The sequence below is a fragment of the Lissotriton helveticus genome, chromosome 12, assembly GCF_964261635.1.
Source record: "Lissotriton helveticus chromosome 12, aLisHel1.1, whole genome shotgun sequence".
Lineage (NCBI taxonomy): Eukaryota > Metazoa > Chordata > Amphibia > Caudata > Salamandridae > Lissotriton > Lissotriton helveticus.
In genome coordinates this window covers 679,372,639-679,399,151 of record NC_136073.1, presented here as the reverse complement: position 1 = coordinate 679,399,151, position 26,513 = coordinate 679,372,639, and the positions used below count along the sequence as shown (strand labels likewise).

The 26,513-nt window shown below is 50.1% G+C and overlaps 1 protein-coding gene across 1 annotated transcript in view; it reads right to left on the bottom strand.

Moving 5' to 3' along the window:
* GLG1 (golgi glycoprotein 1) overlaps nucleotides 1–26,513 on the bottom strand; it is a 694,561-nt gene that overhangs the window by 369,334 nt on the left and 298,714 nt on the right. The window lies entirely within an intron of this gene.

Here is a 26,513-nt window from a genome sequence, read left to right as displayed (position 1 = left end):
TGTTCACCGACCGCAGCCCCAAGCTGGCCCAAGAGAACAACCGCTTACCAAACTGTTCCAGTTTCTTAGAGTCCTTGTCCGGGGGAGCCATAGGAAAGGCACTCTGCGACGTCGAGCCCTGTATGACTAGAGTTAGGCGTGGGATGGGTTGTCAGAAAGGCCGGATCACCAGGTCCCGGGCAGTGGCGTCTGGCGGCGTTTTTATCCACCATGGCCCCCGTGGTCGGCCATGACCAAGTGCCCAATAGGACTTCGGTAAGGGCGTCATTGAAGGGAAGCAATGGCTCCGACGAAGTAGACGCCGACTGGAGCACCTCGGTGAGCAGGTTAGTTTTGAGGGCCACCGTGGGGAGGTCGAGGTGGAGGGCCTCAGCAGCCCGATGGAGCGCCATCGTGTAGGAAGCGCCCTCCTCCATCGTAGGCGGGGGAGAGGCAAGCCCCGGGTCAGAAGAGACATCGAGATCACCGGCGTCTTCCAGATCGTCCACCCAATACTGCTCGGAGTCACACTGCCGGGAAAGAGGGTCCTCGGATCCTTCCCAGTCCTCCTCTGCCTCCGGCGCCGGTCACGGTGGCAGGGCCGGAGAAGACACAAACGGCGGTGAGAACGGCGCTGGTCGGGGCCGGGCTGGCGCCACCTCCCAATGCGGATCCCAGGTCGGAACAAAGTAGTCCTGGAACCAGGGCAAGGGCACCCAGAGCGGTGCCGAGGGTGGAGCCGAGTTAATTTCAAAAAGGGGGTGGTGATGGACAGAGTATCTGAGTTAATCAGAACACTCCTACCCAGTCAAGAGATCAGGGCTTGATCCATCACCGTTTTTTAGCTCACTGCACCATCCCAGTTCAGAACCTGGCTATATGCAAATTAGTCTGTCCCTGGCCCAGTGCATCATGGGAACAGGGCAGACCAAACTACCAAGCCAATTCTTCACTGGAAAGGAAACAAGCTTCCGGGGACCGGTTTCTGGCATTACAGCCGTCTTCGGCCCGGCTTGCTTGAATCCTGATGGTGCAGTGAGCAAGGGACTCATGTCTGAGCATACCCTTCCACACTCATGGTGGCCAAAATTTCAAAAAGGGGGTGGTGATGGACAGAGTATCTGAGTTAATCAGAACACTCCTACCCAGTCAAGAGATCAGGGCTTGATCCATCACCCTTTTTTAGCTCACTGCACCATCCCAGTTCCGAGGGCGGCGCCGGAACCGGCAACACTGCACCTCGTGGCGCCGGGGCTGGAGCCAACGGCGTAGGATACTGTGGCGCCAGGGCTGGATCCGCTGGAGGAGCTGCCGGGCCAACACGATCTGGACACGGGATCACGGGGCCCGAAGGCGCGCCGGCGGGAGCCAGAGGCCTGAAAAGGAGGTCCATTGTAGCAAGACACTCTTGCACCTGTTCGGGAGTCGCTGACGGACACGGGTAGGGCGGGTAGACCGTGGGACTCCCAGGCTCGAAAGGAACCGCAGGGGCGGAGCCCCTGTCCCCTTCGTCCTCCTCCGAGGAGCGACGGGGGGACGTCGGGAGAGCGAACACGGTTCTTCGACCTATTTATGACGTCGCTTACCGGAATCTGAGGGTGAAGACTTGGAGCCCGAGGAGAGACGGCTCCGGTCCCACGAGCGGTCCCGGCCCCTAGACAAGGAGCGGCAGTGAGAGGAGTGCCAGACCTCCAGCATATTCCAGCACCGCTTTCGCAATGCCTTCAGGGCCATGGCTCGAAAGTCCCGTGAGTCGTGATCAATCTCCAGGCAGTAGAGGCAAACATTGTTGGGGTCCGCTACTGACATATTACAGCGACAGGCCCCACAAGACTTAAAGCCAGGCATCCCTACGTGCACCAGGAGAAAAAGAGAGGAGACAAAAGTCTCAAATTAGTAGTCAAAAAGTGACTAAGGTACTTGCTCAATCCGGATCTAGGCTTGCTGGCGCGGAAAAAGAAAAAACTGACGTCAGCGCACATAGGTGGCGTCTAAGTAGTCTTTGTGATGTTATCTCAGCGCTTACGCCAGCGACGGCCGCGGAGCCCACAGGACGCCACCTACTGACGCGCATGGGTACTGCTAAGCAAAACTTTCTGGATCCAGTCTGACGCCTGGGGATATTCTAAGGTAAGGAATCTATCACTAACGTGTCTCTTTCTAGACTCTTCCCTACTCTACCCCTCCTTGAATCATCTCATACCTTTTACTATTCCTATTGCCCAAAAGAGCCTTTCTAAACCCTTTCCTCTGACTCTTCCCCCTCCCTTTTACTCGTCCCAAGCCTCCTCCTACTGCTATGAGCTCCACAAAACAAAAATCTAAATCCTTCCCTCTTCTATCTCTCCACTATCATTTTCTATTCAAATAACAGACCAACATCACCACCACTCAAATTAATTTCATATTTCACTATAATCATTTACCACTAATCCTTTATGGGTTCCAGAATAGCGTACTACTTGTCAAAAAAACTATTCAACACCCCATCAGGGGTAGCAAGTGCTATATAAATACAAACCTTTTCCCCTTTTCTATCCATCCACTATCCTTCTCAATCCAAATAGGTAACTAACAAATCCACCACTCAAATTACTTTCATATCTCACTATACTAATTCGCCACTAATTCAATATGGGTTCTAGAGTAGTGTGGTACTCCACGAAAAAGCGCATAGACTCCACGTCAGAGGCAGTAAGCACTGTATAAATGCAATTACAATAGCATTTCAGTGTACAGCCTTGCATTTGAAAGTGTATTTTACATACCTGTGCCAAGTTCTGCTTTGTTTTAGAAACAAAATAAAAGTATACTTTTTTATACTTGCCTATTAAATCTGGATTCAGTCTGAGTGTGTGCCATCAGTTTTTGTCTCAGTGAATACTATAAATGCTTAACACTCTCTAATAAGCCTAACTGCTCGACTACACTACCACAAATAGAGCTGTTATTGATGATCTAATTTAGCTCCTGCTATACTTCTGGATATCCACTGGAATCTGTGCACACTATACATTACTTTGGTATAGTATATACAGAGCCAGCGTCCTACAAGTCCAACACTTCCATCCAATCTCCGCTCAGCGCTGGCTGGTGCAGAAATAAAAGAACTGACATCAGCGCACTGAGGTGGCGCCTATTTGTTTACGCAGACGTCATTTTCGGTGCGGATGACAGACGAAACTACGTGGAGCAGAGATGCCACCTACCGGCGCGCAGGGGTACTGCTCAATAAAATCATCTGGATCCAGTCTGACCCCTGGGGAAATTCAAAGGTACGGAATCTGTGGCTGGAAGTCTATTAGAAATCAACTTTAGAGATCCTCAAGTGGTTGGCTTTTTGCTGTATAGATTAAATTGTACTGTGATAGTCAACAGCACTATGAAAGCGACAACCCATGAGATATTTTTTATAAACCAATTAACTATACAATTCCTGATAATGCTTCTGCCTCTAGCCCAAACATAGGGACACCTTAGATTGATACTCGTAAAAGGTTCTTGCCCCTACAGTCTATGGAGCAGCTGGAATTAACTTACAACTCCAGGTGGTGTAGAAGGTATTGGACTCGTCCCCTTTTCTTTTCACTCAGAGTTCCTCAACCCATAAGGGGATTGCAAACGATGGCTCTTCTAGTCAGAGCTTTGAGGATTCTTCTATTTCTCGGACTTTGAACTCTGGTCCATTGAAGCTTTGTTTATCAGGACATGCTACTGAATCAGATTGTATTTCACCTGACACTAACAAGTTTCTTATTCTAACTGCCCGGGTTCCAAAAAAAAGCAATTTAACATATTGGAATGTGGATGGCCAGGCCAGCAAGCAGACAGATTGTAAGAAAGTGGCTCTGTATATACGGCACCAAAGTAAGGTACCATGTGTACAGAGTCCAACAGTCCCCAGAGGTATGGCAGAGGTTAAAGTTAGATATAACCTTACTCTTTAAAGTGGTAGCTTGGTCGAGCAGTAAGGCAGTATCAGAGGACAGTGTAAAGCATTTGATGTACACACCCAGTAAATGGTCTAACTCACATAAGAACTGAACTCTAGGCCAATTGTTTTGTATATAAAAATATATTGTTGTTTTTACAACCACAGGTTGGTATAAAAAATACTTTCTCAGAATGAGATGCTACAGTTGAATACAGTCAATGAGCAAAAGACTTTTGAATGCAAATCGATACTGTTTTTGCAATGTGCAACACAAACTAAACACAATTAGAACATTGAGCTCAATAGGGATTTTAAGCAAACTACAATAACATTTACTTTACAAACGTTTTTCTTACTCAGGGCTGGATCCTGGATTCAGCCCTGGTCATCTCCTGTAAACAGTTGAAAAAATCGGTTTAGTTATACCGCGATTTTTAAGGAATATTTGTCTGTTGCAAAAATCAACACTTCTAAGAATTTCTGGTAAAAAAAACAGCCAATGTTATCCTATGGAGGAAAATCAAGGTATCGGAAAATCACAGTTGTAATTACTTTTTCTGGTCAGTACTGGGATCTCGTTTTCGATGATCGAATGATCGAATGATTTTTAGTGAATATTTTAAAGTTTCAAAATCCAACACTTAGAAGAATTTCCAAGTGAAAACCAGTTAATGTCACCCTTTGGAGAAAATGCAAGTTATAGGCTTTCAGGTAAGTACTCAACTTGCAGAGTTAAGGTTCTGGGGTAAGACTCCGGGGTCTCCCAGGTTCAGGTTGGTACAATAGTTACACCCTCAGCGGCACAGGGGCAGCAAGTGTAGGCCCAATGTTAGCCTATGGCGGGTAGGGGGCCTTTGGTTGGTAGCTGCTAGCAGGCAAGCCAAGCGGCTGTGGAAGCCAAGCTCCTGGTCACTTACACAGGGCAAGTGGGGAAGTTGAACAGAACAGTTGGTGCATTTCCACTGGCACTGGGGCAGCTGGGTGCTTTTGGGCCGTCGGGCGCCCAATGGATTTCAATGAGAAAGCTGTGAGACAAACAAAGGCTGCAGGCTCAGGGAGGGAGATTCTTCAGGTGCGACCACCACTTCGAGGGGTAAGTTGGGAAGCTGTAGGTTGGTTAGACACACCTAGGGAGTTGTGCACAGGGGGGTGTGGGCCACAGGGTGGTCTTTAGGCGTTGGGAAATCTTACTCTCTGCTGGTCACGGTTGGGGGTGGGGGGGCTGGTGTTGAGGCCGCAGGCGTCATCAGGAGCGTCGAGGTGGGTCCTTTGGGATTTAGATTCGGGGTCACAGCTGCCCGGGGGACGTCCTCGTGGTCTTTGTTCACTCGGACACGGGCCGGGCTCGGCAGGTGCGGAGTGTACTGGATTCGCGGTTCCAGCTGGCACCAGGAGCTGTAGATGTTTTAGCAGAACCACTGCTCGTGGGAGTCCCAGTCTTTAGTTGAGCAAGGCAATCAGGTCCTCCGGGGTTTTTGAGGTTGCGGACCACTGGAGACGCCGGGTTTAGCGGGAGCAGGTTCGAGGGTCGACAGGCCGGTAGGGCTGGGGCTAAGTCAGTTGGTGTCGTCCTCTTGTTAGCAGCTGCAAGGCAGGTCTTCTTTCTTCTGGTCTTTCTTGTAGTTTCAGAATCGGGATCTGAGGAAGAGGTTCAGGGTGCCCCTAAATACTAACTTCAGGGGCGTTACAGGTAGGTACAGGTCAGGGACCAATGAGTCCCTTACCTGGGGTGGGTAACCCCCCCCCCACCCCCCTATCATGCGACTCTCCAGTGGGAGGGGGGGCAGGAGCCTAGTCCTGATTCGGCAGGGCTCCCCATTCTCAGGATGGCGAGAGCCCGGAGTTGTGCTTTACCTCGCCTCCCCCACCTGAGGGGTGGGGTTGGCAGAGGCTGGCACACCACCTTTCCTCACTTTGGTTTTCCCGCCAGCTTTCCTGCCAGAGTGGTGGTCAGAACCAGCGGGGGCCAGTTGCTGAGTACAGCAAGTGGCCTGGAGAAGCTCACAAAGGGTGAATGCCTTTGAAAGCTTCTCCTGCCCATCCTGGGGGAGGAGGCTTAGCACCTCGCCCGAGGATGTGCATTGTTGCAGGCCTACAAGAGCGAATGGCTCTCGACCCAGGGGTCCAGCACATTGTCTGTTGGGTGGCAGTCTAGGCAACCTCTCAGTCAGGACGCTGGTTGTGGGTTAGTTTCAGGGGTAACTCCAAGTTGCCCTCTGTCGTGCACCTTACATTAAATCCCACACTGGCATCAGTGTGGATTTAATGAGCTGAGAAGTTTGATACTAAAGTTCTCAGTCTTCAGTGTAGCCATTATGGTCCGTTGGAGTTCGTGATGACGACCTCCCGGCACCATATACTCTTTAATGGCAGTACTGCACTAACAGTGCCCAGGAATGGACCTGGGTATTGTAGGGGTACAGGGCTCATGCACCTGTACCCACAACACTGGCATAGAGCACCCAGCTAGAGGGGTGACTGGGGCATGCCAGGGCAGTGTGTTGTGGGCATGGAACACAGGGATTTGTGCCATGTCAACTGTTTTGTTCTGCACCAAGACACGCAGCCTGCAAAGGCAGTGTGTGTGCCAGGGTCTCTAAGGGTGACACAATAAGTGCTGCAGCCCTTAAGGGCCTTCCCTGGTAACAGGGTCCTGGGTACCTAAGGTACCATTTACCAGGGACTGACATGTGGCCAGAGATGCCAATTGGCTTTAGGCTTCAATGCATTTTTAAGGAAGGAACACAGGCCCTGGGTACCCGATTGGCATGAGCCCAGGGCACACTCAGTCAAAGCACATCAGCAATTCAGCAAAAAGTGGGGGCATACCATGCAAGAAAGAGGGCACTTTCTCACACTCTCACACTTATCCCTCCTGGCACACTATGAAAAATATATGTAAAATGTTTGGTCTGCAGGAGACCAGCGTGTTTGAAACTATACATATAAATTAGTTTGTTTCTTTTGCTGAAACAGCTATTCCCTCCCTCAGTAATCTGCCCAATAGTGGTTTGTTAACTTTGATCTGCTCTCTTTAGCAGGCAGGATAACTGAAATTAACTGTAATTCTCCTTATTTTCATATTATAGTCATTAATATTTTTACTAGGGAGTTAATTTTTATCACAGTAATTTTAATCTGCATAATAATAAAATCTCAAAGTCAATAAACATTGTTCTTAGCAATGCATTTTGAAATTTGGAGGGGGATCCAGTAATAATTTGAGCAGGAGATTTTAACACTAAGCAATGCATCATTTCTCCTGATACAGTATGTGGCCCTCTAAGGTGTACCAACAGAGTGGATTACTTGTATGGTCATTGTAGGAAGCTGGCTCTTTATACAGACCCCCCCCAGGATATAGCGGCATGTATTAGCAAATTTAGCGGCACAAAAATGGAAATTTAGCGGCACAAATATGGAAATTTAGCAGCATTTTTGCTACACTTCATTTTACTCATAATCGTTCATTCTTGTGAAATCCTGGAGGGTCTGACATTAACTTCAGCCCCTGGGAGGTGTTTTAGCCCACAGCGACCTCACTCAGCTCAAGTTCGTCCCCGGTTGTAATCAGTGTTGCTGCTCTCCCACCATTCTATATCCAGGCCTTTCTTCCTGATGTTAGCTATACTACATTAACCCGTTCTTAGGGGTATCATTATCTCACTCCTCCCTTAGAACGTGTCTTACTGCAGGTGTGGAAATAGTGGTTCCTGGTTTTGTTTAAAAATAACATAGCGGGAATTCTGAAACAGATGGAAATTAGAAAAACAATTTTGGATCACTACCCTCGACATGGTTCACTTCTGTATGCGAAGGTTCTAAAAATACGGGGGGCGTGGCTAGCCGAGCAGCGAAATGGCCGCCTTCTGAGCGAGCGCCGCTGACCACGGGCATAATCCTTAATTTATCCTGCTTCTAGAGACATTGCTGATGTGCTACACGTATCTGCCGGCGAGGGGGAGATCCGTGCACAAGCTGGAGGAAAGGCGGCGAGAATCGTAGATTTATTGCGGCCACCCGTTGTGAAGAGTGGAAAGCCCACGCGGAGCTGCGGCCGGAGGTGAGGAGACCGCAGCACTGACTCCAAAATCGAGCTCGGGGAGCCAAGAAGTACTGGAGGCCGCACGCACACAGACCGGCAGCGGCTGTGAAAAAAGTACCACCGGCCTGCAAGGGGAGATCGGAAGGGGTGAGCACTTGTGAGAAACAGGTAGACGACTGCTGGCGCGGCTGAGACGGTGAAAAAGACAAGTTTTCACATACGCACGAACTCTGTTAAAATGGCGACACACAGGATCTCAGACCTCTGAGGGTGAATGATAAGTGCGTTGGGACAGAAGGAGCAGGCCACACCTAAGTACTTAAGGCGCCCCTGCTGTGCACAGCTGGAGCTGGAATGCGGATGGCGCTGTGACTGAGAAACACGGCGTGCTGCGGACGGCGGGACCGGCTGGCTTGCATGGGAATACGAAGAGGTGACATGCCACTGAGACGCTGCGTGTCTGGCAAGACCCCAACAAGACAGTGAACGGTGGAGTGTGGCATGCGAGGATTGATACCCGGTAGGCGGAGTGGGCTTGTGCTCTGCTACGCTAGTGAGAGATGGCCTGTGTGTGATCTGGGCCTCATCGAGCCTGGTGCATCCCGCAGCTGCTAGTCAGTGCCAGACGAATGCGGAACACACGCATATGAGGGAGAGACCGTGGGATTGACACTGGAGGCTAAACGTTGGAGACATACTCTTCCAATATTTGATGGCCCGGCACTTTGCTCCTGCGTCCACGTTAAGGGGAAAATCCGCAGTACCAAGTGAGTGGATGTGCGCTGCAACGCTTTAATCGCGCTGCAATATGTGGTGGGGGTAGTGGTGGATCTGAAGACCTGTGCAGTCCATTGCTGAACCGCTCTACCACTGGACACTGTACGGAATGCGTGGGGGTACTCTTGCTTTCGTTCCTGCCCTACTTGCTGCGGAATAACACGCCAAGCGACCATGCACTGTGGGTGACTCTGGGAGCTCCTGCGAAGACGGAGTGAGTGACATATAATACTACTCTTGGCAACACTAATTGACGCGCGAGGCCCCATCTGGGGGAACTATGGGCAAGCAGGGTCCAAAACAACCAAAGATCACGTTTGACTCCAGGCGCTCGACTAGACAGAACGAGACGAGTGCGGGAGCACAGGGTGGCGCAATCTGGAGCGGGAGATGAAGATGTGAAAACTCTACTGCTGGAAATGCGTTCTAGTCTGAAGAGTATCGACTCCAAATTGGACACGTTGACTCAGCAATTGGACAAAGTGAAAACGCAAGTGTCAGTGCATGAAACACGGCTGGATGGGTTGGAAAACAGGCAGGTGGAATTTCACGAATTTCAGACAGAAACAAAGGAACTCCACCTCCAAATGGACAAATTGTTGGGAGTCATACGTGAAAAAAATGATGACTTAGAAGCACGCTCTCGAAGGAGCAACCTACGTGTAACGGGAATACCAAAGACAACAGCAATGTCAAAAATGGAAAATTACATGTCAGACATGCTGCACGAGTTGTTTGACCCGCATCTCTCTGCGGTGTTTACTGTGGAGAGAGCACACAGAACATTGGGCCCGAAGCCGCCAGTGGAGAGTACACCACGTCCCATACTGATAAAGCTACTGAACCATCAGGATAGAGACACCATACTGCGATTGGCACGCGAGAGGGGACAGGTTACACACCAAGGAAAATCAATATCGTTTTACCCAGACTTTACCCCGCTGGTGCAAGCGGCTAGGAGGGAGTTTATGCCGGCCAATCGTCTCCTATTGCAGGCGCAAATTCCATACTCTTTGCTGTACCCGGTGAAATTGAAAGTGTCCCACGATGGACAAGCGCACTACTTCACAGATGCAAAATCTGCGCTTAAATTTGCCAAACATGTCGCAGGCAAGAGGTCCAAGAAGAAAGGAGCTGATGCTGGTTTCCCGTCTGGCAGGCTAAGTGATAATGACTGACCTCATGTTGTAACAGAGATTCTTGAACTCTATATGCTTGTTAAGGCTGTTATTGAATAATTGCCAAGTTGGGTACATTGCGCTGCCCTATGGGTGGTTGGAAATGAATATGCTACTTACCAGTATGCATCTGTTCTTGGCATGTAGGGCTGCTGACATTCATATCTATAGCATAGATCGCCACCTAGTGTTGGGTCCGGATGATTGCACATTGTTGTCCTGGAAGAGTCTTCGAAGTATCACAAGATAGGTGGCTCCTCCCCTGGACTACAGTGCGCATGGGCATCGACTCCATCCCCAGATTGTTTTTAACCATTGTGGCGAAGATGGAGTGTAACAGTGTGAGCGATGACCATGCTAAGAGTAAGTGTAAATTCTGCAGCCGCTACAGGCGCCGGGGAGGAGGGCGGGCGATATGAATGTCAGCAGCCCTACATGCCAAGAACAGATGCATACTGGTAAGTAGCATATTCAGTTCGAGGCATGTGGGCTGCTGAATTCATATCTATAGCATAGAATAAATAGCAGTCCCTCCATTAACGGCGGCCGCCTGTGCCAGCTGCAGATGTTTGAAAAAGCGTCTTAAGAACAGCTGCTTGGAGTGCACATCTACACAGTAGTGTTTAGTAAATGTGTGTGGTGTAGACCACGTGGCTGCTTTACAAATATCTTCCAAAGGGATATTACCAAGGAAAGCCATGGAGGCCCCCAACTTGCGGGTGGAGTGGGCTCTGGGGGGGACCGTTAAAGTGCGCTTAGCCTTGTGATAGCAAATTTGAATACACTTAACGATCCACTTGGCTATACCTGCTTTGGAAATGGGGTTGCCTTTGTACTGGGCTGAAAAGGCAACAAAGAGTTGTTGTGTCTTCCTAAAGTCTTTGGTTCTATCGATGTAGTACATCAAAGCTCGTTTGACATCAAGAGTGTGGAGCATTCGTTCGGCTACTGTCTCTGGGTTTGGAAAGAATGCAGGCAGTTCAATGGTCTGATTGACATGGAACTGCGAAACCACTTTAGGAAGAAATTTAGGGTTAGTGCGCAGCACCACCCTGTTGGAGTGAATTTGAATGAATGGCTCTTGTACAGTGAGCGCCTGTAGCTCACTAACACGTCGTAGAGACGTAATGGCAATGAGAAAAGCCACTTTCCACGTTAATAACTGAATCTCACATTAATGTAGAGGCTCAAAAGGTGGGCCCATCAACCTAGTGAGGACCACATTGAGGTTCCATACAGGAGCTGGCGGGGTCCTGGGAGGGATGACCCGCTTTAGTCCTTCTAGGAAGGCTTTAATGGCAGGCACTTTGAAAACGGAGAGATGCGGCCTGTTTCGGAGATGAGCCGCTATGGCGGATAAGTGTATCCGAATGGAAGCATATGCTAGATTGCATTTGTAAAGATGTAACAAATAACAGATGATGTTGGGAGTGGATGCATCTAGCGGGTTGATGTTGTGTTCAGTACAGTAAATGACAAACCGCTTCCATTTTGCTGCATAGCAAGCTCTGGTGGTGGGCTTTCTTGCCTCCCGTATGATATCCATGCATTCAGGAGGTAAGTCAAGGTAGCCAAACTCTAAGACTTCAGGAGCCAGATCGCCAGGTTGAGCTGTTGCGGATCTGGATGCTGAATGTCGCCACGGTTCTGCGTCAAAAGCCTGGGTGTGAGGTGCAGCCGTTGATGCGGTACCACGGATAGTTCGAGAAACGTGGTGTACCATGGTTGGCGTGCCCACGTTGGAGCAACCAGGATGAGTGTCATCGAGTGCTGCTTTAGCTTTCGTGCCACCAGCGGTATGAGAGGTGCTGGGGGAAAAGCGTACGCAAATCTGCCTGACCAGTTCATCCATATCGCATTGCCCTGCAACTGTGGGTGAGGGAACCTGGCGGCAAAGCTTTGGCATTTTGCGTTTTCCCTTGTGGCAAACAGGTCTATCTCCGGATGACCCCATTGCTGGAAGTACGGGCGGAGTACTGATGGGTGTATCTCCCACTCGTGCATTTGATGGCTGTGTCTGCTGAGCAGATCCGCCATCTGATTGTCCTTGCCCGGGAGGTGTTCCGCCATGAGGAAGATGTTCCTCTGAATGGCCCACTTCCACATGCTCTGAGCCAGATGAGAACTGTGGAGAGTGCGTCCCTCCCTGCTTCTGAATGTAGTACATGGCCGTCATGTTGTCCGTCCGGATCAACACGACTTTGTTGCACAGATGTACTTTGAAGGACTTCAATGCCATGAAGATTGCCATCAGTTCTAGGTAGTTGATGTGCATCTTCTTTTGCTGCGTAGTCCATAGTCCCTGCACTGTGTAGTGGAGTACATGAGCTCCCCAACCCTGGAGAGATGCGTCAGTCGTCAGGATAATCTGCGGCACAGGCTCTTGGAACGGTCGGCCCTTGCAAAGGTTGTGTGGATTCCACCAATGCAGAGAGTTGTATGCCCGACCGGCCACCAACACTAGGTCGTTCAACTGTCCTTGAGCCTGAGTCCACTGATGAGCTAAGCATTCCTGGAGCGGACGCATATGTAGCCTCGCGTGCGGGACTATGAAGATGCAGGAGGCCATCATGCCTATCAACTGCATGAACACCCTTGCTGGAAGCGAGTGTTGCGGTCTGAACCTTTGGATCAGTGACTGAATGCTGTCGATCCTTACAGGATTCGGCTGAGCCGTGGCTGCCAGAGTATTTATAGTCGCGCCCAGGTACTGCCGCACATGGGCTGGCTGAAGGTGCGACTTCGGGTAATTTAGTGAGAATCTCAGATCGTGTAGAAGGTGAATGGTGTGGGACATGTTGGCGGCGCACTGCTGGGCAGACTTTGCTTGGACAAGCCAGTCGTCCAGATAAGGGTAAATGTGAACGTTCTGCCTCCTGAGATGCGCCGCCACTGTCGCCAGGCATTTCGTGAACACCCTGGGCGCTGTGGTCACCCCGAAAGGGAGGACCTTGAACTGATAATGCCGACCCTGAATGGTGAACCGGAGGTATTTTCTGTGTGATGGATGCAGTGGAATGTGGAAATAGGCATCCTTGAGATCCAAGGTTGCGAGGAAGTCTCCCTGATTGAGCAACGGGAGAAGTTGCTGCAGTGTGAGCATATGGAAGTGTTCGGACAGAATGTACTGATTCAGGGGCCTGAGGTACAGAATGGGTCTGAGGGACCAGTCCTTCTTTGGGATTAAGAAGTACAGGGAGTACACTCCCGTGCCGTCTTCCTCCACCGGCACGAGCTCGATTGCCCCTTTTTGCAGCATGACGAGTACCTCCTGCTGCAATAAGTGCAAATGCTCTGTGGACATAGGACGGTGTTTTGGTGGCATGTTGGGTGGAGTGGATGTCAACTCCAGACAATAACCATACTGGATAAGCTTTCTGACCCACCTGTCTGTGGTGATAGATTTCCAGACTGGCAGGAACTGCTGGAGTCTCCCCCCGACAGGTGTAGTATGATCGGGGGGCAGTGACAGGGCGTCACTGTTTGTTGGTGGCGGAGGAGCGGGAGTTGTTGTTTCCGCGACCTCTGCCCTTGGTGCTGTTGCCCCGGTATCCTCCTCTATTTTGCTTGGTGTAAGAGGATTGCGCCCCACCTTTATTGAATTGCGTTTGCTGAGACATCTGGCCTCTGGAAACACCTCTATTGCCTGAGCAACGAAAAGTGCTTCCTCTAAACTGTTGGGACTGGAGAGCTCCCATGGACTTAGCAGTCTCGGTATCCTTTATTTTTTCCAGGGTGGTATCCACCTCAGGACCAAATAATCTGTCAGGATTTACCGGCTGGTTGAGGATGGTAGTCTGTATCTCCGGCTTAAACCCGGAGATTCTGAGCCATGCCGGACGTCTCAACATCACACTGGTGTTAATTGCCCTGGCTGCAGTGTCCGCAACGTCTAGTGCACACTTAATGAAAGCGTTGGAGATGAGTTTCCCTTCCTGGATAAGCATCTCTGCTGCCTCTTTATATTGGTCTGGGAGATGTTGCAACAGGGTCTCTAGTGTGTCGTAGTGTGCCCTGTCGTATCTAGCCAAGAGTGCTTGCGTGTTAGAGATACGCCAGATATTGGCTGCCTGAGCTGCTACTCTCTTTCCTGATGCCTCCAGCACTTTGGATTCCTTGTCCGGGGGAGGAGCTTCACCAGTGGTTTGCGAATTCGCCCTTTGGCGGGCATTAGAAACGACTAGAGAGTCCAATGGCAACTGGCCCTTGATGTAGGTAGGATCGTCAGGTGCCGGCCTGTATTTTTTCTCAATTCTAGGGTTGACTACCCTTGACCTTGTGGGTTCCTTGAAAATGTCCGCAGCATGTTTTAGGACCCCCTTTAGCATTGGGAGAGTCTTTACAGTCTTTTCAGCTGTTGAAAAAGTGTCAAAGAGGAAGTCCACCTCAACAGGGTCAGCATGCAGCTGAACGCCATGGTTGTTAGCCGCCCTCTCAATTAAGGCATTAAATGCCGCAGAATCCTCAGTGGGAGAGGTCTTGACGTTGTACACCTGAGGGTCATGGGCGGTTTGCTGATCCCCTTGGTCCCCTGCCCCTGTCCATGAGTCCTGTTGTTCATCAGGATCCGTGTTGGCAGGAAAGTTGTATTCCTCGTCCTCATCCCCAGCATCCTCCACATCCGAATAAGTGGGTGAGGGTGTGGCAATTCGTGGAGTCCGAGGAACTATTGGCTCGACCAAGACTTGTGAATCCGAAGCAGGCTTCTTGCGCTTTAGAGGAATTGTGAATGACTCTAAAGGCTGTGTCGCCGTGATCTTTCTTTTGTAAAGCGTAAGCTTCCCGGTGTCGGCATCGATGAAATGCTCCGACTGTTCCTCTACCAATGGTGGTCGATGCTTCAAGCCCCCAGCCGGGTGAGTTGGCTTCGACCCCGCAGATCCCTGCAATTGCGTTTCTGGCACCGATCGTGGTGCGAATGCCTTCGGTGCCACTTTCGGCGGCAACGTGAAGAGGATTGGCGTGGAAGACTTTGACGTTGGGACCAATTGCTTCGGGGTGGAAGGTGTCTTTGGGTCTTCCGCCGAAGCCTTGTCCCTGATGCGTTTCAGGGAGTCCGAGACCTGCTTCGTAAAGGAAGCGGACGGTTTCGTCGACCCGACAGACGATCTCGATCCACTAACATGTGAAGACTCGAGCGTCGATGACTTGGCCTTTTCCGGCCGAGGCGTAGGAGCATCCTTCTTAGGGGCGCTACGCATTCCATCCGCGGCAGCAGATGTCGACGCCGGCTGTTTCGGATCGGGGGCCTGGATTACAGGTTTCGGGGCCCCAGTCGTCGGCTCGACGCCCTTTTTTGACTTCAGCTGGACGTTCTTCCTTGACTCCAGCTCGATGCCCTTCTTGGACTTCGGCTCGACGCCCTTGCCCGGCTTCACCGGGTCGATAGCTTGTTTCGGCTTGGGTTGCCCAGACACCTCGGAAGACGAGGGTGTCGACAGGGGAGCAGACGTCCTCGGTTTCGATTGCGTCTCAACCACTTTCTTTGTCGTCGACACCGATGGTTTCACTTTCGGTTTCGACAATGGCGGCTCCCCCGAAGTGTCCGTAGCCGGGCCTGGAGGCGGGGCCGTGGATCCTGGTATAAGGTCTTGGGTAAGGCCGTGTGGCGATCCCTCGACCTGAGCCTTTGTAATTGTTTGAACGGGGCATAGCTCTTCCTCTGAGCTATCTTCCATGGCCCCATAGGCCTCATTGTCGTCTCCTACCTCGTCGACGACTTCTTCTACTTCTAGGCCCTCGACATCCGCTCCATAGTCTTAGTCGATGTCCTCCGCTGGATGTGAAATCTGCATCTGAACCTCGTGTTCGTCTGCTTCTTTGTTGTCGAAGATGTCCACCGGTGCCGGGGCCGACTGCCGGGCCTCCATGCGCGCCACGCGCCGAAGCCGAATCGTCTTCTTCTAACGAAACATGGAACACGCCATACAGCTGGCTTCATCGTGGTCCGGCGACAGGCACTTGTTGCACACCGGGTGGACGTCGATGTGGGGATACTTCGATCCACACATGGGACACTTCTTGAACGGGCTCCGTTCCATGTGTCGTCGAAGGTCTTGCTGCGTCGACAGGGCCTCGATCACCGAAGTGTCACGCGACTCACCGGATGTCCAGCTCGGAAACCGAGTCAGAACAGAACTGGGCACCGAACGCAAACAATACAGACGGTTCGAAAAAAGGCCTTCGGGCCTCGAAAAAGTTTATGTTGATTCCGAACTGGAGATAACGAAATTACATCCGAACCCAATGGCGGAAAAAAACAATCTGGGGATGGAGTCGATGCCCATGCGCACTGTAGTCCAGGGGAGGAGCCACCTATCTTGTGATACTTCGAAGACTCTTCCAGGACAACAATGTGCAATCACTCGGACCCAACACTAGGCGGCGATCTATGCTATAGATATGAATTCAGCAGCCCACATGCCTCGAACTGCTGTAATCCACTAAATGTGAATCCGGTTGGTTATCCTATCCCCTGTTGCCGAATGTGATAGTTATAAGTTAAGTATATTTGGATTACGTGATAAGCACTGGCAGTAACCCCGGGTCACCCTACGAAAGTAGGGGAGTATGCCGGTCTACCCCCGCCCCCCTGGGAAGGCTCCCCTTGATTTGTTTTGATGTTTATGGAAGTTGCAGATGGGCGGGTTACACTACAACCTAATTGGGGGGTTGGTGTGGGAGGTGGGTTGAGTTGGAATTGGGTTAGTTCTTTGTTGAAGCCACAAAATCCAGTCAATATGCACAGCAAAGTAGTACTGCTAGTAACGGGTTGTATGACGATGGGTCGAGATTGTAAGATTGTAATATTGAGATGATGCCTACGGGACAAACTTTGAATATTAGCACTTGGAATGTAAGAGGATTGAATGGTGGCCGGAAAGCAAGGCTGGTCCATGCATATTTAGTGAGACATGCCATAGATATTTGTTTCCTACAGGAAACGCATTTAAATGTGAAGCCATCTCAAAAGCTTAAGAATAGCCGTTGGGGGGGAGATATACTCTGCAATATACTCCAACTATGCAAGAGGGATTGCTATTCTGATCAAAAGAGGTTTGGATTGGAAGTGTGCATACTCCCATATGGACCCGGAGGGACGTTTTGGAATACTAAATGGAAGCCTGGGTTCTGTGGAAGTGACATTTGCTGCGGTATATGGTCCCAATACAGATTCCCTGAATTTTTTCCGACAGGTATGGTCCAAAATCACAGGGAATGGGTGCCCAACTGTGATTGGGGGGGGGGGGGGGGGGACTTTAACGCTGTACTCTCCGATGAGGCTGACAGCCAGGGCACTGCTAGAGCGCTACACCCGCAGGAGCGTATAGCCCTGCAAGATATAATGGTGGATGGTGGACTTCTAGACATCTGGAGGGAAAGACACCCAGACTTGAGGGAGGGAACATGCTTTTTCACTAAACACCAAGCCTGGTCCAGATTGGATTTTTGGTTAATCTCGAGAGACGTTGCAACCTGGACGGTGGAGGTGACCCATATGGCGCACTCACTGTCAGACCATGCACCTTGTCTCATCCGTTTGTCAATACCGGGTGGTCCATCCCGGGCATTTACCTGGCGCCTGCCCCAAAATACGTTGCTAGATGACGCATTCAAAGGGGAGATTCAAAGGGATATTGAAGTATATTTTGAGAACAATGAGGGGTCAGTGGAGACTGCTGCTGTCTTGTGGGACACCTTCAAGGCGGTCATACGAGGGCAGTGTATTGCAAGGCAGGCGGGGGTGTTAAAGGCTATTAGAGGGACACTGGTGGGGCTGGAAAAGAGATTAAGGAGTTAGACAAGAAGATGTGTAGATGCAGGGATCGTGAGACAGCGGGACTTCTTAAAACTAAGCTGCTGGAATTTGATGAGGAAGCCACTAGAGATTACATTTCTTGGGAAATATGCAGAGGCCCGACGATATGGGGAGGGCGATCGACCGGGGCATACTCTGGAGAATATGATACGACCAATGACAGGGGCAGCATATGTACATGTGATTAAAGATATAGAGGGCGGAATTGTGAGGGGTCAGGAAGGAGTATTGCAGGCATTCAAGGAGTTCTACTCTATCCTCTACAAGACAACTGTAGCGGAGAATAGCAATATGACAGAATTTTTAGACTCCATTGCCTTAGCGTGGTTTAATGACAACCACAGATTGTACATGGATTTACCCATAACGAAAGACTATGTAATTCAAGTGATTAAGAGTTTACCGTTAAATAAAGCCCCAGGCCCTGATGGCCTGACAACAGCTTTCTACAAGGCATATGCTGAGGAGCTGGCTCCAAGGCTGCTGGCCGTGTATGAGGAGGCGCTAGAAACGGATGTTTTACCCCAATCAATGAGAGAGGCTATGATAATTACACTGTTGAAGCCTGAAAAAGCGGAGATTGAGTTGGACTCCTATAGGCCTCTTTCTTTGATAAATGTCGATGCCAAGATCTATGCCAAACTATTGGCAAACAGACTCCAACCAATGTTACCGATGATTGCCCTCCCTGATCAATCAGGCTTTATCCCGGGGAGGTCGACGTCGCATAATTTGCACACACTATTGTCTGTTATACACTACGGCGATTTTTCTTGATGCCACTAAGGGATTTGACTCCTTGGAGTGGTCATATTTGTTTTTGGTGTTGCAGCGCATGGGTTTCAGCCCCCTATTCCTTAAACGGATAAAACTGTTGTATGAAGCACCAGAAGCTTGTGTACGGGTCAATGGTATGGAGTCGAGTCCTTTCCGCATATCGAGGGGTACGAGACAAGGCTGTCTGTTGTCACCGTTATTATTTGCCATAGCTATGGAACCATTAGCTGCACGAATACGACAGCATCACACCGCTAGAAGGACTAGGATTTAGTGCACGCAGCCTGGTGATATCTCTTTATGCTGATGATGTAACCCTCTATATTCTTGACCCGGAGGTGAACCTTGATCCGGTGTTGCGGGAGTTTATAAGATTCGGAGGATTTACAGGTATAACTATTAATTGGTCCAAATCCGTAATGTTTCCACTGACCGATGGCACGAGGGAAGTTTGCTCTGAGTTCCCCCTTCGATGGGAGGCTACTGAAGTTAAATACCTGGGGGTGTGGTTGAGTCGTAATCTCCAAGACGTTTTTGGACATTAAAGTTTGGGAGGGCCTATACATGGCTAGAAGGGAAAGTGGCTTTTTGGTCTCGGCTGCCTCGGTCTGTGGCAGGTAGAATAGCGCTGACAAAAATGGTGATATTGCCTAAATTTCTTTATTTATTTGTGAATGTACCAATACCACTTACTAAACATTTTTTCGGTTTGCTGCGTTCGCAGCTGTTGTCATTGGTATGGGCGGGAGGAGAGGACAGGCCAGGGTTTCCTGGAATCTCCTGACTTCCTATGTGGCAGGGAGGGCTCGGAGCTCCTGATACGCATCTGTATGCATTGTGCGCGCAGGCTCAATTTCTTCATTTCTGGGTGCATGAGACCCCGTTTCAACCCCATGTTGCAGTTGAAAGAGATGCTGTGGCTCCGACGCCATTAGCGGCGGCACTGTATCGCACGGTCGGTCGGCCAAGGGAGGATGTAGATATGGCTGGAACGCTATGTTAGGTGTGGCGTGAATTGCAAAAGCGAGCAGGTAAGACGACATTGTATGCGTCATCAATGTTAATGGAAAATAATCCCCTGCTGGCGTGTATGGAGAAGGGTGTTAAGACTCTGATTGCTACGCTAAAATTACATACGTTCGCTGACCTTTATCCAGAGGGTATATTTAGGCCTCCTCCTATGGATACTGACAAAGGTGTGGTGCCGTTCGCTGAGAGATTTTTATATCACCAACTACGCGCAGCATGTCGTGCGATGAACGCGCAGTTCCCTGATGCTCCCCAGACCATGTTACCGCTGGAAAATGTATTGAAGTCACAGTCAGCCAAAAAACTGATAACAAGACTGTACACAGTTATGCAGGCTAACTATCCAGTGTTGAAACCAAAGTCCATGGAACTTTGGAATGGGGAGTTATGTCCACAGTTGATGGAGGAGCAGTAGGGTTATTGCTGTAATCAGTTGAGAGTTGCCCCCAAAACTACCGCCTACGGTTGATCTAATTCAAGTTCTTGCATAGGTACTACCGGACGCCAATGAGTTTGCATCGCATGCGGTTGAGGGATGACGCCAGATGTTGGAGATGTGGGCATATGGCGTGGGAGTGTTCGCATCTGCACACGTTTTGGAGTGAGATATTTCGTGCAGTAAATCAGATTATAGGTAGGGAGGACCCCCCATGTATGATACTGGGGATTTTAGGGTACGTGCGTGACACGGTGCCCAACAGGCTTAAGTTACATGCTTTACTGTTACTGTATGCTCGCAGACAAGTTGCAATTCGTTGGGGTAGGAAGCGAGTGCCAGACTATAAGGCTTGGCTACTAGATGTGACATATGGCCACGCCCAGTTAAAACTTTTCTGAGAACAAATGCCCTCCACATCCTTTCTTTGATATATGTTTTTAACAGGAGATATATAATGGTGTGCTAATGTGGATGTAATGATGTGTAAAGGAGCTGGACACGTTGGCCTAGATTATTACACCTCTGCAGTTACATATCATTCCTGTCCTTTGGAATACATCCCGAACGTTAATGTGTAAAGTTTCTTATATAGCATTGCAACTTGTGCTGGATACGAAATGCTGTGATGTACGTTGCACTTTGTGATTTATCTATGATATGACTGGCTAAATGTTGGCACATTGTGCCTCTGTTTTGTTTTATGTCAAAAATGTAATAAACACAATTTTTTAAAAAAGGTTCTAAAAATACACTCATTCGGAACTGTCCCATTGGGTTAAGTCTGCAACATTAACTTACCACTTTTCGCATTGTGCATGCACACAAAGGTGGAAAAAATTGGCTGCAAAACTATCCAAGGTACTCTAAATATGTTCATTCACGCACAGTCTGCATACATTGGGGGAGGGCACAGATACCTGCCTCACCCACAAATAATTAGTGGTCCTGCCAAGGGGCTCACTTTAAAGTTAGAGTTGTCAGGTTTTCCAGATCCTTTTTGTAAGTAGCTCATCCAGGTCATTATTTTTTTAGGTTTCGCCTGGCCGTAGCACTGCGTAGCAGTGCTCGCGCACAGGCGAAATCTTATGATCCTACAGTGTGGGGCTTTGTCCCACCTTCTCTTCAATTGGCTAGCTCCATAAATGGAGGCTAGCCATTGGAAGAGATGGGTGTCCGTTACTCTGTTCCCCGTCCAGACGCAATTCGGGGGCGTTTCTGGGTCTTTTTTTAAGTCCCGCCCTCTCCTCTTCCCATTGGCTGGAATTTTACCTTCCAGCCAATGGGAAGGGGAGAGCACGAAAAACACGCCCCTGAATCTTAAAATGACCTTGTTAACTTTATTAATGGTGCTGACTATGGGAGTAAAGAGAAAATAAACTCTCGTCTTTCTGACCGTGACAGAATTAAAAACGTTGCAGATAATAAAAATGAAATTTTCCAGTATCATCGAATTCGCTTATCTGTACAGCCTGTCTCACTGCCCGTGTTTCGCTCGGTCTATGTTCCTGTCTCTATACACGACTTTCTAGGTTGCTCATCTGTGTTTGCTTGTATGTTTGACTGTATCCCTTTGGACGATGAGACAGGCCACTTTAAAAAAAAAAAAAACTCCTCTTGCCGCGCCTCTGTCTCCTGACCCCCCAAGCCCCTGCCTCCAGCAGCGCTTCACTTTGCCCAGTTTTTTACAATTTGCCCTTCAGACTCCTCACATCACATGTCCCCTTTCCTTGATTTCGTAGTGAAACATTAGGTGAGAGGGTGCTTTGGCAATAACGTGGTAAAATATTCATACTTTTGTTGCAATTGATTGCGAACTGTATCCAAGGCGACAATGCCCTTTCACCCCCACACCCGGCCCGCATTATGTTTTGAGCAGGTGGGGGAGGGGCTCTAAGTGGGTGGAGGACAGGGTCGGCAGGGGTCAAGGGATGCGCATGAGGGGTTAATAAGGTTGCCGGTGCGGGTCCTGTTTCTTCCTGCGGCTCGCGCAGTGCGAGGGGGGCGTGGGGCCCAGGCAAGCTTTGGGGGCCAGTCCTTTGGAGGCTCGAAGGGGGCCTGGAGAGTGGGGTATCCGACAGAGCGGGGCTTCTCCGCACTGGGACCTCGCAGCAGGCGCCTCGGGGTGAACTCTGCCTGGCTCCGGCCTTGGAGCGCGCGCTCTGTGTTCAGGCCGGACTGCTCGGCTTCCTGCCATTGTCCTAGCCACACATCCAGACGATGGTCTCAGGAAAGGCCTTTTCTGACTCACGTGGCCTTTATTTATCAGGGGTGGAGGCACCCGGTGTTTTGGGGCAGGGGCGGTGCTTTAGTAGGGGCTATGGTGAAGAAGTTTGACCAAATCCAAATTCCTCAAACTATCATTTTCTTGGTACAAAGTTCGCCCGACGCTTAGTCATGAAAAAAAAAGTCAAAGGACAGGAGGATATAAAACAATATTTGCATTCCAAACCCGAGAGTGTGCATAGTGTTGTGTTTTACCCGCCAGACCAGCATGCCTTCTCTGCCTCGGGGAAGTTTACTGACCGGTGGATCCGGGCCAGTGTTCGCACGTTTTTCTTGTCCTTCTTGTTTGTGTGTTGATGTATTTTAAAGCATGCACATATATCGAGCCTTTCATCAAAGTTTCCACGCTCACTGGTAATTTGTGAAAAGGTGGACTGCAAAAACATATTTGGGAAAATACCAGAGACTCGAGTTTACAGAAATATCCCACTAGGACATTCGCCTGAGACCCCATTCAAGGCCCTGGCCGCAGATATGCAAGGGCTGCAGCGAGAGCAGCGCGGTCTCAGATATGTCAGAAGTCAATCTAGCTGAATAAAGATGTTTTTTTATAGGCCGATATTTCTGAAAGGTGCAGATTTGGCTTTTCCATATTAGAAAGTCTATGTTTTTGCAAAGGGTGGTTTTGCAGTCACGTGTTGTAGCATGCATCCCTGTATTTACATCCTATATGGATATTACCCTTTTGGCATTTGCAGAACTTGGCAATAAAGTTATTTCCGAGTCGTTTGATGAACTGCTTGATTACTAATAAAATTATGTCTGCTGTAATGGTATTACAATTAGCGAGCAGATGAAAACGGATGGCGTGCAGCAAATGCGGACTTGGGCGAAAAAAAAACAAAAATAAAAAAAAAACGAAAAAAACAAGCTGTAAATCGCAGATAAGGACGCATGAATGCAGCTGTGAAAAGGAGAACCTGGCTTCCCAAAATCGACATTTCAGCAGTTTATTACAAGATTAGATAGGGGCGTGCAAAAGAAGCGAGTGTCTGCTTTACTTTCAGTTCAGCAGTGTAAGGTGCGGTGTTACTTATCACGGAGCTCATATGTGTGCTGCTGTCATGACAACGCGCATCATTGTTTGTGTGAATGTATGTATTGTGCTGCGCATCATCCATCTAGCCTTTCACCGCCTCCATGTTTCCACACACAGCCGAGAAGCCCCACGTCCTGCTGCTATGAACGGCTGCTTGTCCACGCCCCATCGACGCATACAGTACACGTAGGTGCGTGCAGGCATTGCACGTAGAGTACCTTCCCAAAAACAATAGCACGCTTGCTTGTAGTATTTGTGCCTGCTATCAAGTCGTGGTTACATTTATCAAAAGTGTGTTTCTTTTGTAACTGTGGTATTTTTTTTTTCACAACAACTTTTTATTTTATTTGAGGTAAAGCAGAGCAAAAAGGCGTGGTTCTCCACAATCAGGAGAGCGCCACCAAACATTGCAGCATAGTGTACACACATCATAAGAGAACCAAGGAAAAGAAGAAGAAGTCAAAGTAAGGATCCCTCTCCCCTACCCCTGTCCCCCCAACACCCAACACCCCCATCACCCACCCCTTATCCCACCCTAACCCCATGCACGTGCAGTAGACACTCAGTAACATTGGTCGTAAGGCATGACACAGCAAGGAGGCACCAGGCACCATTGTCTACAACTCTTCCTCTTGCACCTCCGGGGGATCAAGAAGCAGCCCCCTGTACTCCGCCCATCTCTTCCAGATCTTAAAATGCTTATTGGGACAGCCCCTCGCCTCAAACACAGGTCGTTCCAATCCCATATAAAAATCTAAGCCGGCCTTCCATGCACACAGGGGGGGGGCCCGGACACTCTTCCACGCCCTGGCTAGGTCCCGCTTAGCCACTATTAAGCCCAGCAACAACAAGTGGCGCTTGTAGATGTTCCCACCCACGCCCTCGAGTACATGGAGTAGGCCCAACCGATGGGTGCGTGGGAGGTCCCACCCCAAAACCTCAGACAAACAGTTCCATACGCCCCTCCAGAATCCAATCAATCTAGGGCATGACCACACTGTATGCAGCAGCGTACCCACCGTCGCGCCACACCGCAAACAATCCGACGAGCCAATCAGTCCAGCCTTCCAGAGCCTCTCTCGTGTATAATAAGCCCTATGGAGATACTTGAATTGAATGAGGCGAAGCCTCATCGCTATCGCGGTTCCACGTGGGGACTCCAGGGCTTCCCTCCAGTCGTCTTCGTCTAGGGGGCCTACGTCAGCCTCCCATGCGGCTTTCAAAGGCAGTAGGGTGGAGGAGCAGTGGGTCACCAACGTTTGATAAATACGAGAGATTTTCTTGTCACCCAGGTCCCCCATGAATATCTTAGCTTCGATGGGGCTAAACTCAGGGAGCGAGTCAAGGTCCGCGATACTGGGTGTAAGTGCATGTCGGAGTTGCAAGTAACGGAAGAACTGGGTCTGGGGCATTTCGAACTCAGCACTAAGGTCCTGGAAGGACTTAAGAGTAGTCCCGGACATGACCTGTCCCAATGTCGATATCCCAACAGCATCCCAGCCGTCGAACCCAGAGAGAGTCATCAGGCTGGGGAGTTGACCGTTATGCCACAACGGTGTCTCAGCAGTTAGCCTGCCCCGCCAACCCATACGACGTAACGCCTGCCGCCACACCGTGAAGACCACCCTCGTGACGCATGGCAATATTCGCCGCAGCCGAGCCGAGCACCGTGTGCAAGGTATGGTCGCCCATCAATGAGCGCTCCAGGGCGTAGGCCGGGTCCCCTCTATCACCATACCACCATTCATTAAGTACGAGCAACTGTGAAGCCTGATAATATGACATCAGATCTGGGGTGGCTAAACCTCCACAATACGTGGAGAGGAAGCACGTCTTCAGGGCAACTCTGACTGCGCCCCCGGCCCACAGATAGTGACACAGGGCGGAATTAACTTGCCGAAACCACTGGGGAGGGATGGGGTGAGGGTAGTTCTGCAACTGATACAATAGACGGGGAAGAGCCACCATCTTAAATATCGCCGATTTGCCAAAAATGGTTAATGGCATCCGGGACCAAGTTTTAAAATCGTTTTGAACTTTGCCCCATACAGGCACAATATTACGTTCCCACGTAACACTGGCGGATTCAGATAGGAACAACCCCAAATACTTCAGACCATCAGTTGCCTGCCGTAAGCCTGACGCCCAGAGGCCCACCTCCGCCCTGCCTCCCAGCACCCAGAGGGTAGACTTGCCTACACTCAAGCTGAGACCAGAGACCTCTCCGAAAATCCTCATCATCTCCAACACTCGGGGCCCCGAGCGGTCCAAGTCAGTAAGAAAGAAGAGGACGTCGTCCGCATATAAGGCAATTCTATCGATAAGGGTTTCAGACCAAACAAAACCCCGCAGCTGTGCATCTATGCGAACCCACGACGCTAGCGGCTCCATGACCAGCGCAAACAAGTACGGGGACAACGGGCACCCCTGACGGGTCCCCCGTCCGATGGGAAACATCCCCGACGTGGCCCCAGCGACTCTAACGGACGCCGTGACATCTGTATAAAGCAGTGAGATGTACGACAGAAGCACCGGGCCCAGATTAAGGCGGGAGAGGAGCGCGAAAAGGTACGTCCAACTGACGGAATCGAACGCCTTATGTATGTCTGCCAATAATAAAGCCGCCTCCTCTCCCAGGACCCCCATCGCGTCCACCGCCGCCTGCGCGCGCCTAATGTTGTGCCGCGTCGCCCGGTGGGGCATAAAGCCTGCCTGGTCTGGGTGGACCAAGTCCACCATATAGGGAAGTAAACGATTCGCTATCGCCTTGGCTAGAATCTTGGCTTCTATATTTAGTAACGATATGGGGCGATACGAGTCATGTCGGTCAGGGGGTCTACCAGGTTTTTGAAAAACAACAATTTCGGCGTGGCACCAGTCAGGCGGCAGTCCGCCCCGCTCTCGTGCCGCCTCTAGAGCAGCCCGGTAATGGGTCCGAGGAGAAGCTGGAACTTCTTAAAAAATTCACACGGGTAGCCATTCGGGCCCGGAGCTTTACCGACATTCAGTTGACCCAGCGCCTCCCCTAGTTCCTCCGCCGTAAGCGGAGCATCTAGGTCCCGTCTAGCCTCGTCGGAAACCGCCCGAGGGGGCAAGTCGTCGATAAATTTAGCTACGTCTTCAAAGCTGAGACTATCTTGTGGGGCATATTGTGACCTAAAATAATCGGCGAAGCTCGCTGCAAGGTCAGCCGGTTCCGTCATCGTCACCCCGT